Consider the following 17,876-nt stretch of genomic DNA (forward strand, 5'->3'; position numbering starts at 1 on the left):
GCTAACATTTAACACCTCCACAGAATGCAAAATGTTCTTAATTTGTGCCTCTACAGGTTTCTTAGAATGGGGCTCAATTCCTGTCTTCACAAGTCTTTGGGCAGAGAGTTTCTGCTTTTGCCTTCTGTGTAGATTAGGAAATTACCCTTTAGAGAGAGAGAGAGAAAGAGAGAACTCTTCTTCTCTGCAATTCCACAATCACAGGGAAGGACCCGATTTACTCAATTCTGACCCTGGAATGATCACCACCAATGATCACGTTATTCTAACATGATTGCTCCCAAGTCACTGGGAGGAAGTTGCAATTCAGTTAAATGAGAGTGGGGGTGGGGTCCCGAGCTAAGAAAACAACAGATGTCTATGACAGTCTGCTAACATCAAGGGTTGAAAAACAATCTCTTACTGGGGTTAGCGAACCCTTGTTTATACAGTCATCCTTCTCAATGTTTGGGAGATTTTCTTAAGGACCTCTTAAAAGACCAAAAGGTCACTCAAACTCAGAGAAATGCTTTTCTAATAGATGCATTACAGGCCCCAGTGGTTGAGATATTTAGGGGGCACAAAAGCCTTCTCTAGAATTTTCAAATTACCAGGGAGCTGTGAAGGTCCTTTACCCAGAAAGCCAAAGAGCTCTCTCTATTGACACCTATGCTTCTGTCATTGGTGGAAGTTTTGGGGCAGTTAGGTTCTAAAGGTAAAAATCTGTCAGCACTAACATATGCAAAACAAATGGAATCTAGAAGTGCTGTCCATGTTGGGCTCAAGCTATCACCCTGTGTCCCCAGACGCTAGATTTGAGAACAGGCCACTTAGTGTCTTCGAGCCCCTCTTTCCTCAGCTGTGAACAGGGAATAAATAACCAAGCTGAGTTGCTGGGAGAACCAAGTAAAACCAAGCATGGAAAGCACAGTTACATGAATATTATTTACTTGTGCTATTTTAGGAAGAAAGTGGAAAATAATTGAAATACTCATTTAAAAGGGAATGGTATATCAGCTGTATGTAACTACTCATATTTTGGCATTAAATGGTTTGCAGTAATCAAAATGAAAACAATAACAAAATGGGGAAATGACTGGCACACTGAATGAAGAATATCAGTGTTATATTTTTCTACTATGATTTTATAAACAATATGTATGCATATGAAAAAGAACTAGAAAGGGGGTCAAATAAACATAATTTGGTTTTCTGGGAGGAGGCAGAATTGGGTGAATTTTTTTCCTTTTAGCTTCATTTCTGTTATTATTGTCTGTGTTTGACATTATATTTTAAAAAGTTCCTCCTTAAAATGACAGAAAGCAATTAAGTTCGGTCCCTCCTTTCTCATAGGCATCCTTCTCCGAGAGACAGGCAGCCACGGGATCCTTGGCCCTTTGTCTGAGTCCTGTGGAATTCTGTTAAGTCTTCATGGAGTCCTGGGTCCAGGGAAGAGGCCCGAATGTGGAATTGCAACAAGTGTTGAAATGGGTTAAGACATACCACATCCTAGATAGAGGTGGAAGCATGGAGGCAGGGCACACGTGGGCAAGTTGGCACAGTTTGCAATTTTTTGCCCTGCCCGCCGTCTTGTTGCCTATCTTCTCCTATCTGTGCCCATTCTTCCTCTGGGAGACCTCCTCCTCCCCATCTCAGTCAATGTGTCCCAGGTGGAGATGCGCTGGAGCAGGGCTTTCGAGGTTTGTAAGTCAATTAGCGCATCTGTCAAGAACCATAAAGGCTCTGAGATTTTATCCTACTTGCAAGAAAGCAAGTTAGCTTGCTACTATTTCATGGGTGCTTACAGAGAACATAAGACTCTTTGACACACACACACACACACACACACACACACACTACTCAGAGCAAAAACAGTAGCTAAAGTGTCAGCATATTTGTTTTGGTCTCCCAAGCTCTAATTCCACAGGGCAGCAAAGAAGGAGAAGTGACATCTGCACATATAGTGGGTTGTGTTACAACAGAAAACTCAGAGCCCAGAGCCCGGTACGTTTTGAGCAAGCAGAGAACACTGTTGCCAGCAACAAGTCAGTCTTTCCTCCCTACTCCCCCCATGCAAACGGTAGTCAAACTATAGGTCCTTGACCTACTCGGTTGCCCACATGACTAGCTCCAGAGCTGCTCAGGTCAGGCACACCCAGCAGGGACATAACAGATGCCCAGGGCCATGTGTCCCCCAACAGCATTAAATTTGGTTGGCCACACCCAGACATGCGTGTGGGCCAACCAGAACTACTGAGACAAAATAAAACCTTTGAAGCTTTTGCTCCAGATGATAGGCAACTTACTTCCCCCCCCACTTCCACCTCAGATAAGAATTTAGAAGAGCCATCTTGTGACTAATAGGGAAAAGTCTGTGTGAGAGTAGAGTCTACTCAGAGAAAGCAAAATTGAGAAATGGAGAGATCAGGAAAATTGATCCTGATATCATTATTTGAGCCAGTGTATAAAGCCAGGATTCAAACCAAGCCATGTACCTACAGAATGGCCACTTTTGGAAGGCAATGTAGGCACAGTTTTCTGTCACTTCCCAATAGAGTCTGGACACAGATATCAATATAAACCTGTATTAGTCAGGTTCTCCAGAGAAACAGAAACAATAGCATAGCTAGATGATAGCTGGATAGCTAGATGGAGAGAGAGGGGGAGGAGAGAGAGAGAGAGAGAGACAGAAAGAGATTTATTGTAAGGAATTGACTCATGAGATTATGGAGGCTGACAAGTCCCAAGATTTGTAGTTGGCAAGGTGGAGGTACAGCAGAGCTGATAATACAGTTCTCGTCCAAGTCTGAAGGTCTGAAGGCTGGGAAAACCCATGTCCCCGTTCAAGACCACCAGGCAGGAGGAATGTTCTTGTCCTTACAAGAGGGTCAGTGTTTTTGTCTTCTTCAAGCCTTCAACTGATTAGGTGAGACCCACCCACATCGGGGAGAACCGTGGGCTTTACTCAAGTCTCCCAATTCAAATATTCATCTCCTCCAGAAATACCTGCACAGACATACTCAGAATAATGTTTAGCCAAATGTCCAGGCACCTTGCGGCCTAGCCAAGGGGACACATAAAATTTAACCATCACAATACTTGTACTATTAAATTACATTCATGAACTGTTACGAACGGGCTTAAATCTTTTTTCTTTGGTGAATGTTGAAAGTCCCTAACTGATTCAACTTCACAATTTTTATTCTTCCAGACTCTTAGTAAAAATGGGGCTCTTTGATGAATAGTTTGTTGATTCATTTCATCCAAGATTTTGTTAGGGGTTTTTAAGAGCTTAAAACTATGTTTTCATAGTTGTGTTGTTCCTTAGGCTAAATTGAATCTGCTGGGTAAAACCTTCCCCTCTATTATAAGTGTTATTGCCCCATACTCATCTCTCCTCTTCCTGAAATAAAAATGGGGACGGGGGAGAAGGCGGGGGTAGATAATTTTTCAGGATAAAAACCTGCTTGGCTTTCTCATGCTATTTTAAGTTCATGATCCTGTCCATTTGATATTCATTTTACATGCCTGGCTTTCATCACAATGATTACCTATCTCATTACATTTTAGCTGAAACAGCCAGATAGCCTTTCAGTGAGATTGAGGAAAACCTGAGCTTCCAGACTTTTCTGAATCCTTCTATTTCTCTGTGTTATCTTTACAGGCAGCCTTTAATACAGAGACTACAGTGGAGATAATTAACCTTCTAATGGTGCCAGGTACATTAAAAAAATGGCTTGATTTTATTTCTGTTCCACGCTAAGTCTTCATCCATGGCTCATCCAAATATTTCCCCTGCTTGAGGCACTTCTTCTCATGCAGTTCCTCTGCCAGGGGACCAGTCAGCTATGAAGGAAGGCATGTGAGTGAAACTTAATTCAAACTGGAGGGGGATGTCTTCTCATTTTTGTGCAGTGCTCTCCATCTTGACTGTAGAGTGGTAACTCCTGGCCTCTCCAGATTCTGAGGAATTCACCCCCGGTCCCTCAGCCCTCTGGGAGAACTGGGGGGAAGCTTTTCCTCTCACTGGCTCCTCACCGCAGTGAGAGACCAATAGGAATGGTGGGATAATGGCTCAACCTCCCTTATCTGCCAGCGCGCAGCGAAAGTCCCCTCTCCCCAGCTCCTCCTTTCCCTCAGTCAGCTCAGCAGAGGGCTTTTCCCACCCTGCAAGGGAAGCCTGGGTCCTCTGCTTTTCCACTTGTGACTGCTGAATTTGTCAGGGAGAATAGGAAGCTCGAGGTCAGCCTTTGGGTCAAGTCACATTCTTTACGCCAGCAGCTGTACTTGAACATAGCTGCTGTTGTATCACCTCTAAGTCTGGCTTCCTGAGTCTTTTTAAAATTTATTCCGAAGCTGGAGGAGAGACTAGGTAACAGGTTCGATCACCTCCCGTCAAACCCCACATCTACCCCAAGAGAGTTGAGAGAACTGACAGGGGCTTAAGTGGGTTACTGTAACAACATGATACCAAGTTCCCAAGAAAATATGCGCTTGGAAGACCAAGGCCATGTGGCATTCGGGAACCTGATTCTCTTCCATTTTTTTCCGCATCCCATCAAACATGTAAGGTAGTTTTGATGGACGCCATAAATGCAGCATGTTAGTCACAAGACAGACTTTGGAATTGCCCTTTAGCTTCAGTTTCTGAGATGCAACTGTAAATGACTGAACAAAAGCCACAGTTCATGTTTACAAAGTGAATGACTTTCACTTGTCATTACTATCAAGCTTACGAATACGACAACCTCCATAAAAAAAAGCTAAAAGTAATTTATCAAGAGATATGAAAAAAGACCTGAATAAATGGAGAAGTAAAATGTTCCTGAAAAGGAATACTAAATTTTATAAACATGTTAATTATTCCAAAATTAACATACTTTTTTCAGTAGGTTGCAATTCAAATCGAAATCTCAATGATTTTATGTCCCCTCAATATTTTATTATGAAAACTTTTTAAACAAACATAAAAGTTGGAGAAAAGAGTAGAAAGAACACCAATATATCCACCACTTAGATTTGATAATTGTTGTATTTTGTTATATTTATCTATATCTATATCTATAATTGTTATATTTATCTACTCATGCATGTTTATATGTTTATACATGTATATAAACATATATGCACACACTATACCTATATACACATACCATATATATATATACACAATTATTTATACTGTGTTTTTTATTGTTGCTGAATCATATGAAACCAAGTTGCAGATGTCATCACACTTCACCCTAAATACTTTGATATCCATGTCCTCAAAATATATTTTCCAATATAATCACAATAATGTGAGCATGACTGAGAAAATTAACGATGATTTCCTAGTATCTATTTCATTTTTAAATTTCTTAATTGTCCTGAGAATGTGTCACTTACTGCTGCTTTATTCCCTTCAAATCAGAATCGAATCACGTTACATTTCGTTATTATGTCTCTCTAGTCTCTTTTATTGTAGAGAACAGTCCCTCCACTTTATTTTTCATATCTTTCGCTTCTGGAAAATACTTTTGTTGTTTTGAAAATAATTTTGAGGTGTTTTGAAAATCATTTTGATCTTTTGAAAACATCAGGCCAATCCTTTTGGCCTTGATGTGTCTGATTATCTTTTTATGGTACACTTTAACTTGCTCTTCTACTCTTTGTATCTTCCAAACAGGCTTGATTAGGTTCAGAGTAAACATTTTTTTTAAAGATTTATTTATTTGTTTATTTATTTGAGAGAGAGAGAGAGAGAGCAAGGGGAGGGGCAGAGGGAGAGGGAGAGAATCCTCTGTTGAGTGCAGAGCCCGACGTGGGGCTTGATCCCATGACCCTGAGATCATGACCTGAGCCTAAATCAAGAGTCGTCCCCTTAACAGACTGAGCCACCCAAGCGCCCCCAGAATAAACATTTGTAACAAGAGTGCTTCCCTAGGCCATGTGATTTGTTCCAAATTGCATCACATGTGGAGGCATACAATTCAGGCTATCCTATAATTTAGCGGATGGATAAATGGTGACCACCAAATCTTTCTATTTTAAAGGTGTGGGGAGTTTTTCCCCTTTACAATCAGCAAATACCCTGGAGAGAGGGGGGACAAAATTATTTTCAAGTGTATTTGGTAGAATCAATAGATAAAGATATCAAAGAAAATTTAGAAAAGGAAGAGTAATTTAGAGTGACTATCAGGTATTAAAATATATTTTAAACATGGTGACAGTAGAGCAAATCTTAGCCCCCTAATGGGTTAAGTAGCCTAAGGCTGGCCAGTCCTGTGGCTGTAGTGAGAGGCCCCCCACCACAGGCTGGCATTTACCATTAACGTAAGTCCGGTAACTGAAGAACCTGCCGTAGGAGCTCTTGGCTTTAGCTGATTCCCAAGTCCCTTTGGTCTCTTTTGCCAAGTCACATGAACACACACACACCAAACTGGCATGGATTCTTCCAAAGAGAGCTATGAATAGATCATACAGAACGCGTTTGTTGACTCTATTCCACTGTTTGGGATCATATTAGAACAAAATCCTTTTCAACAGAAGCCTATGAAACCGGCATATAAGAAAAGGACAGACAATGCTGGCAATTGAGAAAAACAAAACAAAACAATTTAGATAAACAAACAATGGGTCAGAATGTGATAGGGTTTTTCCCTACTCTCCTGGGAGGCAGTCCTCCTCCTCAGGAGCGTGTGTCCATACCAGCTTTGAAACTGGGAGAACAAAATCCCCCGAAGATGGCCTGAGCGAAGGCCAGGAGATCATGAAGGAGAGGATACAGTGCAGTCCCAGGCAAACGGGGAGAGTGGATGAGAGCTGGACCCGAAGTCAGGGCAGGGCTTCGGGAAGAATGCCGCTGTGGGATGGCCTTCTGTTTCTGAGTCTGCATCTCTGTGCATCTTTCCCCATAGGTAGACCTAGCAGGAAACACACACACACACACACACACACACACACGAAACTTACTACCTATACTCCTCCCACCCCAGCTCTGAAACCATCATGAGCCCTGGAAAATGATAGATTTCCTAAAAAGGACTTTGTTCTGCTCCGTTCCTCGATGAGTTTCTGGAAGCAGGCTGGAGAGCTGGGGGGGAAGGAAGCTAAACCACCTTTTCTGACAGAGTCACACAAATGATACGCAGGTGTGAAGTGGCGATATCACTGTCGTTGGCGGTGGCTGTCTGGGACCCGTAAGGAACCTGGAGCCTTAAACCAGCCTTCTGGGTGAGCTACCCCGTGAGGATTCTCAGCTGGGTTCCTCCTCCTCCTCCTCGTGCTGGACCTGCTCTCCTAGGACCAAGAGTTGATTCAGCTGGATTTGACCTACCTGGTGGATTATTTTCCAGCCGAACCAAAAAGGGTGTCCTCTCACTACTGTTTGGGAATTTAGGAAAGAAGAGAGCACTTTGAGGACTGTACTGCTGGCACTATGGTAATGCCCCATTGGTCAGCCGACGGTCTCACTTCCTCTCCCTGCCTCCAATGTCAGCACAGACGAGGCAGAAGGGAGAGTGTGGGCAGTTGTACAGACTCAAAACCATGGGCTCAATAAGCCATTCTTAAGGAAAAGGCATAGTCCACACCTCTTAGATAGGATAATCTAGTTCAGATAATCCAATTCCTCCGATAATGGTTCACATCTCCCTTTTCATGTTTTTCTTGGAAGTCCCAAGCTCTGATCGGTCTCTTATTATTTCCTGGTGAGGGCAGCATCAGGGTCCTACCTGAGAATAGGCATCCAAATCAGATATGGTGCTCTTCACTTACATCAATTGATCCACAGGATTTTCATCTCCAGTAATTGCACGGTAACTTTTGAATGCTACTGTAAGGCTAAAGCAATTATGGAATATGATTATATCAGCCGACTGCCTTGCTTTTCAACATCCTGCAGTTAAATTTTTGCAGCATGCATTTTGAGCCCAGGCTACAAGCTAGCACAAAAACTTCCACTCGGTATATAGTGTTTTTCCATAGTTAAAAAAAAAATTGCTTTAAGGCACACACATTCCTTTCATAGCCATAGGCATTGACATTTTTGATAACAAGACTGTGTTCAAAGCATAAAAATTCAAATTATAGAAATAGTTATGTTAATAAGAGTAGCTAACAGTCCTTCAGAGCTTCCTTCTCCTTAGGTACCTGGAATGGTATAAAGCATTTCATAGACAGTACGGCGTGGGCACTGACCAGTCAGAACTCTGGTCTCACACCTGTAGTAGGATACCTGAGACTGGTCACCACCCTGGGCACTGACCCTTTAGTTGCTGGGTCATAGGGAAGTATGACGAATTTAGGGGGAGGAGCCTGGCAGGTGATGTGGGTGTTTTTTGGTGGAGAGAAGGTGGGGAATATGTCCAGGGCAGCCTGTATGGAAGTGTTGCGTATTTGAACAACAGGTACATACAGGTGGGTCCATCTGCTGAATATCATTCGAAGCTGCCGGGCCCTGTGCTAGAGCTCCTATCCCCAACACAACCCTGCAGGGAAGATCCTGCATTTACCTTCATTTTACAGAGAAGGAAATGCAAGCTTACAGAATTTAAAGATCTTGCCCAAGGTCACACAGCCAGTACAAGGAAATAACAAGGATTCTCGGGGGAGCAGTTTTAGGTTTACAGAACTGAGCAGAGAGTGGGGAAGTTCCCATATCCCCCCTCACCTGCACACCTGTTTCCCCTGTTATTAACATCTTGCATTAGTGCAGTACATTTGTTATATTTCATAAGTTGATATTGATATATTATTATTATTAACTAAAGGTCATAGTTTGCATTAGTGTTCACTCTTTGTGTTGTGGGTTCTATGGCTTTTGACAAATGGATAATGGCATGTGTCCAACATTACAGTATCACACAGAACAGTTTCACTGCCCTGAAAATCCTCTGTGCTCCTCTTTGTCATCTGGCCCTCCTCCCCTCTGGAAACCACCGATCTTTTTACTGCCTCCATAGTTTCACCTTTTCCAGAATGTCCTATAGCTGTAATTATACTGTCTACAGCCTTTTCAGATTGGATTCTTTTGCTTACCAACATGCACTTAAGTTTTCGTCATGTCTTTCTGTAGCTTGATAGCTTATTTCTTGTTATCACTGAATAATATTCCATTGTCTAGATCTACCACTGTTTGTTTAGCTATTCATCTTCTGATGGACATCTTGGTTATCTCCAAGTTTGGGGAATTTTGAACAAAGCAGCTGTAAACATTCATGTGCAGGTTTTTGTGTGGACATAAATTTTCAACTCGTTTCTGTAAATACTAAGTAGTACGATTACTGTATCATATGGTAAGAGTATGTTTAGCTTTATAAAACTGCCAAACTGCCTTCCAAAGTGGCTGTACCATTTTGCATTCACACCAGCAATGAATAAGAAAAAATGAATTTTTGAATCACTGTGTTGTACACCTGAAACTAATGTAACATTGTGTGTCAACTATACTCAAAAGACTTAAAAAAAGAAATAACTAATTTTTATATAGACTTTTATATTTACAAAGCACTTTTACCTGTATTAACTGTACCTGGATCACAGACAGAGAGATTTCTTCACAAGTATGTTCTAACAAACTGATGGATTTTTCTGTGTAACTGGTACTACCAAAGAAAGGCTACTACTTATTCGGTGGGCTGCAATAGTTTCTTTACATGTTTCTCTTATTTAACCTGCATAACAATCTTCAAAGATAGCTAGCATCATTCCTATTCTCCTGAAGAGGAAACTGAGACTCAGAGTCAAATACATTGTTCAAGATAACAAAGGAATTCAAACCCAGGGCCACCATTCGAACCCCCATGTCCGGGGTTCATTACGCTCTACCACATTACATTCCCTCAATGCAAATTGTCAGGAAAAATCGTGAAAGACTTTGAAGCGGGGAAAAAAAGGTAAAGAGAAAGGATCCCCAAGTGTCCTGTCTAGTGTGCCCTTCTTAGTTAGCTTCCCTTTCACTGTCTCAGAGCTATCATACAGCTCTGCAAATTACAGAAAGCTAATAATAATGCAAATGATTCTTGTCCACAGAGTTGCAAATTACTTGCCTTTCGTAGAGTGCAATTGATAATTGCCCTGTGGATAGCCTGCTCTTTTTTTTTTTTTAAAGATTTTATTTATTTGACAGAGAGAGACACAGCGAGAGAGGGAACACAAGCAGGAGGAGCTGGAGAGGGAGAAGCAGGCTTCCCGCCGAGCAGGGAGCCCGATGTGGGGCTCGATCCCAGGACCCCGGGATCATGACCTGAGCCGAAGGCAGACGCCCAACGACTGAGCCACCCAGGCGATAGCGGGCTCTTTGTGTCTACTTGTAAATTCATTTCAGCATTCCCTCTCTGCCTGTATGTGTGTGTATTCACCTGAATTCTCCTTTAAACCAGCTGAAATATCTTATGGGTTTAATGATTAATGAAGGAGTTAAATAAATTCCTTGACATGCGTTTATTTTATATTGGCATGACAATCATGGTTTTGTCCTTAAAGATTATCTTTTTTTTTTTTTGAGGGGGCGTGGCAGGAGAGGGAGAGAGAGAGAGAGAATCTTAGGCAGGCTCCAGCTTCGTATGAGCCCAACATGGGGCTCAATCTCAGGACCCTGAGATCACAACCTGAGCCGAAATCAAGAGTCAGACTCTTAACTGACTAAGCCACCCAGGTGTCCCAGGATTATCTTTTAACAGAATGTATTTTGTATATATGCATCAACAGAATCAAAAGCAACGCCAGTATTATTTCCTTGTCATGGTTTCTGTTTTATAACTCAGGGACCTACACCATCAGCATACAAAGCCCTGATCACTCTGGACTTTCCCTAAATCTCACCTTTTGAGATGGATGTATGAGAGGGTCTTTCTCTTAATTCTTTCTCCAGTGCTACTACTACATCATGCCTCATTTCCCCCCTGAAACGTTTTTCTTTTTTTCTGCAAAATTAAGATTCTCTGCTTATTGATACTTTAGAAGCAAGGTGTTATGAGAAGGGGAATATAAAATTGGAGCCTGATTAAGAATTTTAGAATTGAATTTGCCTGCAGTACTTCACACACCTAATTGTATGACAGATTATTATGTGTTCTGTGGATTTTTCAGGATACTAGTTTCTTCTGCCAGCCTCAGGCTCTTCATTAGCCATTTATAGTTTTTTTCTCCTCTGATGAGGCAGGGGATACTTAGGAGATATGTCTTTCTCTGGGTGTGAAGTAATGTCAAAGTACTTTTGGTAGAACAGAAAGTTGAAATTATTGCTTAAACTGTAATTTTGAGAGTCATGAAATTTCAGGGAAAAAAGATCTTCGACATAAACCCTCCAAACCCTTTATTTAAACACAAGTAGAAACTGAGTTCCAGAGAAATTAAATGACTTGGCCCCAGCTGACTGGTGACCTTTCTTGAAATAGGACTGCACCCTCATTTCCAGTTCAGTTCTTTTTCCATGACACACAGCAGTTCAATGACCTTGCCCTTCAAGAACTCCAATTAGCACAATAGTTAAGAAATAACTATAGTATGCATTATTTTCCTGAACTTCTCTCATCGTATGAAATCATGCAATTTATAAAAGCTTATTGTTTTACTAATTTGAAGGAAAAATCAAGGGCAAAGTCAATGGTAGCAAATTTGCGCTTAAATTACAACTTGCAAAAATAAATTTTAAGCTAATATGAGATTTTCACTGTTGTTCTCACTAACTGGTCTATGTCATATGATGGCCACACATTCCACCTTCCTCCATTTATGAAAGCCCTCGGGTTTTTCTCTTAGCTTTCTGAAGTTAGGCGAGGCTGGCTAATTGATGCTGAAAACATCTTTGCCTACTTAATTCAATAGTTAATGACTAAGAAAACAGTCCATTATTATGAGCCCTGCATTTACTATCTCTCATTTGCATTCAAATTATTTTTTAAGTTGAAAAGGAAGTTTGAGGGGGAAAAGTGAATAAAAGCCTGGCCTCACTTTTAGAAAACCTTAAGCCTAGAGGATCCCTTGGACTTTGAGGCATGATAAAGAGAAACAGGTACTGCCTAATGCAGCCATCTGGACCCAAATGGTCCCAGTTAGGGGAAGAGGCACGTATAATTAGAAACAGTCTATGCCGAATAGTGTAACCTAATCAGCAGCAAGGACCTGAAAGATATGTGCTTCTCTCATATCTCGGTCTGGAGCTTTAGATGGCCCCATTCCCACTCCTTGGTTTGTGTACAGAATTGCTAACCACACAAGGTAATCTACATGCTTCCCAGTTTCCCACCTAACGGTGTGTGAAGACAGGAAGTACCCGCTTCTGTTCAGATATCTCTCCCGGTCATCACTCCCTGAATGACCTGAGTAATCTGGAACCCCTTGGGGATGGTGTTGGGTGAAAATCTGTTTAATATATCCACTGAACTCAGTAGTAAAGCCCTTGCCTCCTGATTTTTAACCCCACAGGAGTAATGGGTGGTTAGTTAGATAATATCTGTGACTACGTGTGAAATAACTCGGACTGCACTAAGTTGCTAGGGAAGAGGCAGGTGATGGATGACTTAAATTAAAGGTAACTCAAACACATTTATGTCATTCACCACACACTCAGCCCAGAGTGGGAGGAACCACTCATTTGTGTTCTCATTGCAGACTCATGCAAAAGAGATGCCTGGTGTCATTCGGGAGCGAGCCTTACACTGGGAAGCCATGCTGTTCGCGGGGGCAGGGCTGTGCCCCAAGCCATAGGTGGATGCCCGTATCCTGCTGCTGACATATGGCGCCCCATCATTAGCCAGATGGCAGAAATGCTGGAAAAGACCTGAGCACACATGAATTTTCTAACCTGGGCTGTGGGAGGCTGTTAGGAGAGGCCGGGCAGGGATCAAATCTGGTGTGTTGCTGTGGAAGCCTGAACAGGAATTTAAAATGTTACAGATGGGGGTCCATGGTCAGCATGGATGAATCTTTGTCATCAGCATTACCTCAACTACCTGCCACCTCTACTTAAGTGTTGGAAGACGGTTCCAATGTCACACACTTCCCCCTGTGCCCAAAGGAAATATCAGGGGTTCAGAAGAAGAAGAACATGCTGTACCTAAAAAAGAGAATATTTTCTGAGATAGTCTTATGGCTCAAACTACTTCTCTTGATATATTTCTTTTTAATAGGAAGGTTTGTTTAGAGTCAGAGTTGATTAGATGATGCTTGACCAGCCTTAGAAGGTTCAGAGTATCTCTAGTACCTTTGAATTGTACAGAAAGTGGTGCATGTAGGATTTCAGGCTCATTTTTCTGGGAAGAAGGTATCTCTCTTCCTGGGGGGCACCTGGGTGGCTCAGTCAGTTAAACATCTGCCTTCAGCTCAGGTCATGATCCCAGGGTCCTGGGATCGAGTCCCACATCGGGCTCCCTGCTCAGCAGGGAGCCTGCTTCTCCCTCTCCCTCTGCCTCTCCCCCTGCTTGTGCTCCCTCGCCCCCTCCAAATAAATAAATAAAATCTTAAAAAAAAAAAGAACCTTAAAGGATCTGCAATGCCCAAAATGTTTTGTAGCCAGTGGTATAGAGCCCAGGGGAACCCGGCTGGGTTCCTGAAATGTCATTTCAGGAAGTATCCTGAAGTGTCATTACAGGAAGTGGACGCCGGGTAACTTATGACCTTGAATTTTGCCTGGCTCTTGGGTACTTACAACACCCCTCAGCCGACCGAGGGCACACTGCCTGTCATGTTCCAGAGACAAGTAGCTAGACCATCTCAGGTGTCTCGGACCAGCTCCCACCAAAGCCCTTACCCAGCAACAGCCCGGTGAGCTTGCACCCTAGATGATTCCCCTTTCACAAAGTCATACTCAGACAGAAAGCAAATGAACCACATTGATGGAAGGACAAGAGCAGATGTCCAAGCATGGCAGTGGTATTGTCTCATGAGGGACAAGGAGAACACAGTGGATAGGAAATGACCTGAGTTCTAGTCCATGTTCTGCACTGGCCAGCAGCATAACATTGAGTAATTCACCTTCACGCCTTTATTTCAGTTTCCCAATCTGCAGAATGGGGAAGATGGGTTGCATTCCTGAGGCCTCCCTCGCTGAGGACATGACAGACTATATACAAACTCCCTGGCATGGCTCTGTCTACAGAGAGGTTATGGGAGAGAAGTGGTCTGTTATTAGGAGCTAGTTCATTTCTTTTTCTTTTTTTAAAAAATATTTTATTTATTTATTTGAGAGAGAGAAAGAGAGAGCATGAGAGGGGGGAGGGTCAGAGGGAGAAGCAGACTCCCCGCTGAGCAGGGAGCCCGATGCGGGACTCGATCCCGGGACTCCAGGATCATGACCTGAGCCGAAGGCAGTCACTTAACCAACCGAGCCACCCAGGCGCCCAGGAGCTAGTTCACTTTTCTATCTTAAACACCAAGCTATATGTTTTAAGACATGTTGGATTTTGCAATCCAACTAAAAGCAAATAGACACATCCAAGGGGAAAACCATCACTTGTGGGTAGTATCGAGGTATCAGTGATGGGTTAATGTGCTAGTTAAGGCTGAAAGCCAAAGATCACATATTTCTGATTATAATGGGGTGCCTGCTCTATGGTTTCTGATTTGAAGTATTGTTCATAAATCTCTTTTCCTACCTCCAACCTCCAGTTCTGCTCTTAGCAGATAATATATATTTAGATTTTTGACTCTTGGCATCCAATCCCTAAGGGGCCTAAATTGCCAGTTTGGCATATTAGCGTTCTCACTTAGGTTGAGATTGCCAGTTTGGCATATTAGCGTTCTCACTTAGGTCTCCTAACGTTTTCACTCCAGTCTCCAGAGGAGGCACCTGAGTCCTTCCATCCAACCTGGACCCCATCCTGTTAGTCTCCTCCCCTTTCCTGTCTATCCCACAGCCAGCAGTCTCTGCCACCCTCACGTCCACTTCCTCCTGCTGGGTGCTCCTGTCTTACCTTCCTCGCAGGCTTTGTCCTTGCCTCTCGAATCTTCTCAGGTCTTCCCTACATTAAACATCATTGCCTTTTTAGTCACCTTTCAATTTTTTTCCTCCCCCCCGGTTCCCAAATCCTTGGAGTGAATAGCTTACATCTGCTGTTTGTACTTCTTTCGCCTTGTTACCTCTGCAGTCTGGACATTCCCAAGCTGCCCTGGAGGTGCGATCTTGCAGACAGCTTTCCATGTTCCCCTTCTCCTTGTCTCTGGCATTTGCTATAACCATGGGGTAGAGACAGTGCTTCCAGCCACCGACCACCAGTACCCGGCGTTGACGGTGGCTCCGAAGCGGCTGGGCAGACCTCTGTGGAACACTGACACTCTGTCCCCTCTTCCGTCCCAGCACTTCTCATTCGCCCATTCTCCCACATGCCCTGTGCCTCATCGTCACTTCTGATCCATTCCATGGCGTCTTTTATCACTTCCATCTTCCTCAGGACTCGCCGGCTCTTCCCCACAGACTGGTGATCCAAACTCGATCTCCTCAGTTGGTACTTTAAAAATGTAATTATTCGGGTGCCTGGGTGGCTCAGTTGGTTAAGCGACTGCCTTCGGCTCAGGTCATGATCCTGGAGTCCCGGGATTGAGTCCCACATCGGGCTCCCAGCTCAGCGGGGAGCCTGCTTCTCCCTCTGACCCTCTCCCCTCTCATGCTGTTTCTCTCTCTCTTTCTCAAATAAGTAAATAAAATCTTTAAAAAAATAAAAATAAAAAATAAATAAAAATGTAATTATTCATTGCTTAAAAAGAGTCATAGAGGCACTAACAAAACACATAAACAGAACAAAAATGTATCTGGAGAAATAGAAGTCTCTCTCCCAGCCCACTCTCCAAGTTTTCTTTCCCAGAAACAATCATTATTAGCAGTTTCTTATACATCCTGGCGGAGAGAGTCCACTTTCCATACAAGTGCTTCCTGATCCGGCTACAGCTCAGTACCATGCTGTCTGGACATTTCTGTTTACCTGCTGGACATTTTTCCCAGAACTGGGCTCTACCACACACACTCCTCATCACCAGCTTGTGATTTGCTTCACCCCACATGAATCTGAGACAACCCTTGCTCTTACTAGATTGTCTGGGGCTCCCGGGGGCCTCCCCTGTGGCTACTGTGAGGGGCTCCAGGAGTCCTTCCTGGTCAGTCCTCCAGACCCAACCCCACTAGTTTTGACTTTGCTGTTTCTGCCAACCAGAAATTGAAGAAAGTTCTAACTTGTTTTGCGTCTGAACCATGGTTGATTCATGCTACCTGTTGACCTGATTTGCCAGGAGATAAGAATGAAATGACCATGTACCTTTGCTTCTGAGCTGTTGCTTCATTGCCTGGCCTTATTCCTAAGTCCATACCTGACCCTTCTTTTCTTTTTTTAATTAACTAATTTAGATAGCACCAGCAGAGGGAGGGGAAGAAGCAGAGGGAGAGAGAGAATTCCAAGCAGACTCCGTGCTGAGCGTGGAGCCTGACACAGGGCTCAGTCTCATGACCCATGAGATCATGACCTGAGTGGAAATCAGGAGTTGGACACTTCACTGACTGAGCCACCAAGGGGCCCCGACCCCTCTTCTAATGATGCCCTGGAATGATTCGAGAAAGAACTTGAGGTTCTCCACATCTACACTTTAAATCCTGGGCACATGAACAGTGATAACATCTGGGTGCAGAAAGCTTGATGCCCTTGTGGCCAGAGAGTGTTTCCTGCTAAATCTGGGGAAAATGGCCCCTCTGGGAGGCATGCTCTGGTTCTGCATCTGACTAAGCAGTAATGACAGCCTTGCATTTGGAAAATATCCCTATAATGACATCAGGAGTCTTAAAAACTGCCTTTGGGGGACATATAAATTACTGTTGTAGTTAGATGCACAGTACCTTAAGTACAAATGGGAAGACTTCTTTGTTCTTTTATAATCCACCTAATGAATAACAGGCCTGGAATGGCATTTGCCGAAGAGATGCTACAGTAGTAACACTTGGCATCATTTTAAATATTGATTTGGAGGTAAATTTTGATCTGTTCAACTGTGATTCATTATAGATAATGTCAGGAGAGAGATTACCCCAACCTGGGGTTTCTCAATGTGATTACCCTAATCTAGGGTTTCTCGAATATATATGAAAAAAGCTGGAGGTAAGCCACTACTCTTTCATGCATATTCACAAAGCACATTAGCCTACTGAAGACTCTAAGAAGTCTCAGAGTGAAATAACTTCTAAACTTTTTTATTAACCTAAACTTATTTGGCAATAAAACCCTTTATGCACATGACTATTAACAGCCTAGAGAACTATGGTTCAGAGGGCACATACCGGATAATAATGTCACTTCAGTTTATCCATGCAAGTTAAGCAATTTATAAATAAATAATTGGTTGCCCTAAATATTTCGTGTATTCGTTATACAGTAGTCTCCCCACTTATCATAGGGGATACATTCCAACAGCCCCAGTGAATCCCTGAAATCACAGATGGTATCAAACCATATATATGCTGTTTTTTTCCTATACATACATACCTGTGCTAAAGTTTAATATAGAAATGGGGCACGGTAAGAGATTAGCAAGAATAAAAAAAATAAAACAATTATAACAATATTTAGTTGATATGAGATGATAAAATGCCTATATGATGACAAGAAGTGAGGTGAATGTCATAGGCATTGTGACATAGGGGTAGGTAAGCTGTTATTGACCTTCTGATGATATGCTAGGGGGATATCATCAGACTTCTACACTACAGTTGACCACAGGTAATCAAGACCACAGAAGACAGAACCACAGATAAGGGGAGACTACTGTATTACAAGCCAATAGCATAAGATGCAATTATATTGTAAACCAATAACACACAATATAAAAAATAGATGAAATATTTAGGGGAACCAATCATAGTAAAGTTGTTATCTAATGTCATCTAAAATTCAATATTTACATTCACATCTTTAAAAAGCCAGTTACTCAAAGTA

Source organism: Callorhinus ursinus, unplaced genomic scaffold (genome assembly GCF_003265705.2).
Source record: "Callorhinus ursinus isolate GAN/ISIS: 27379988/994484 unplaced genomic scaffold, GSC_fseal_2.0 scaffold7, whole genome shotgun sequence".
Taxonomy (NCBI): domain Eukaryota; kingdom Metazoa; phylum Chordata; class Mammalia; order Carnivora; family Otariidae; genus Callorhinus; species Callorhinus ursinus.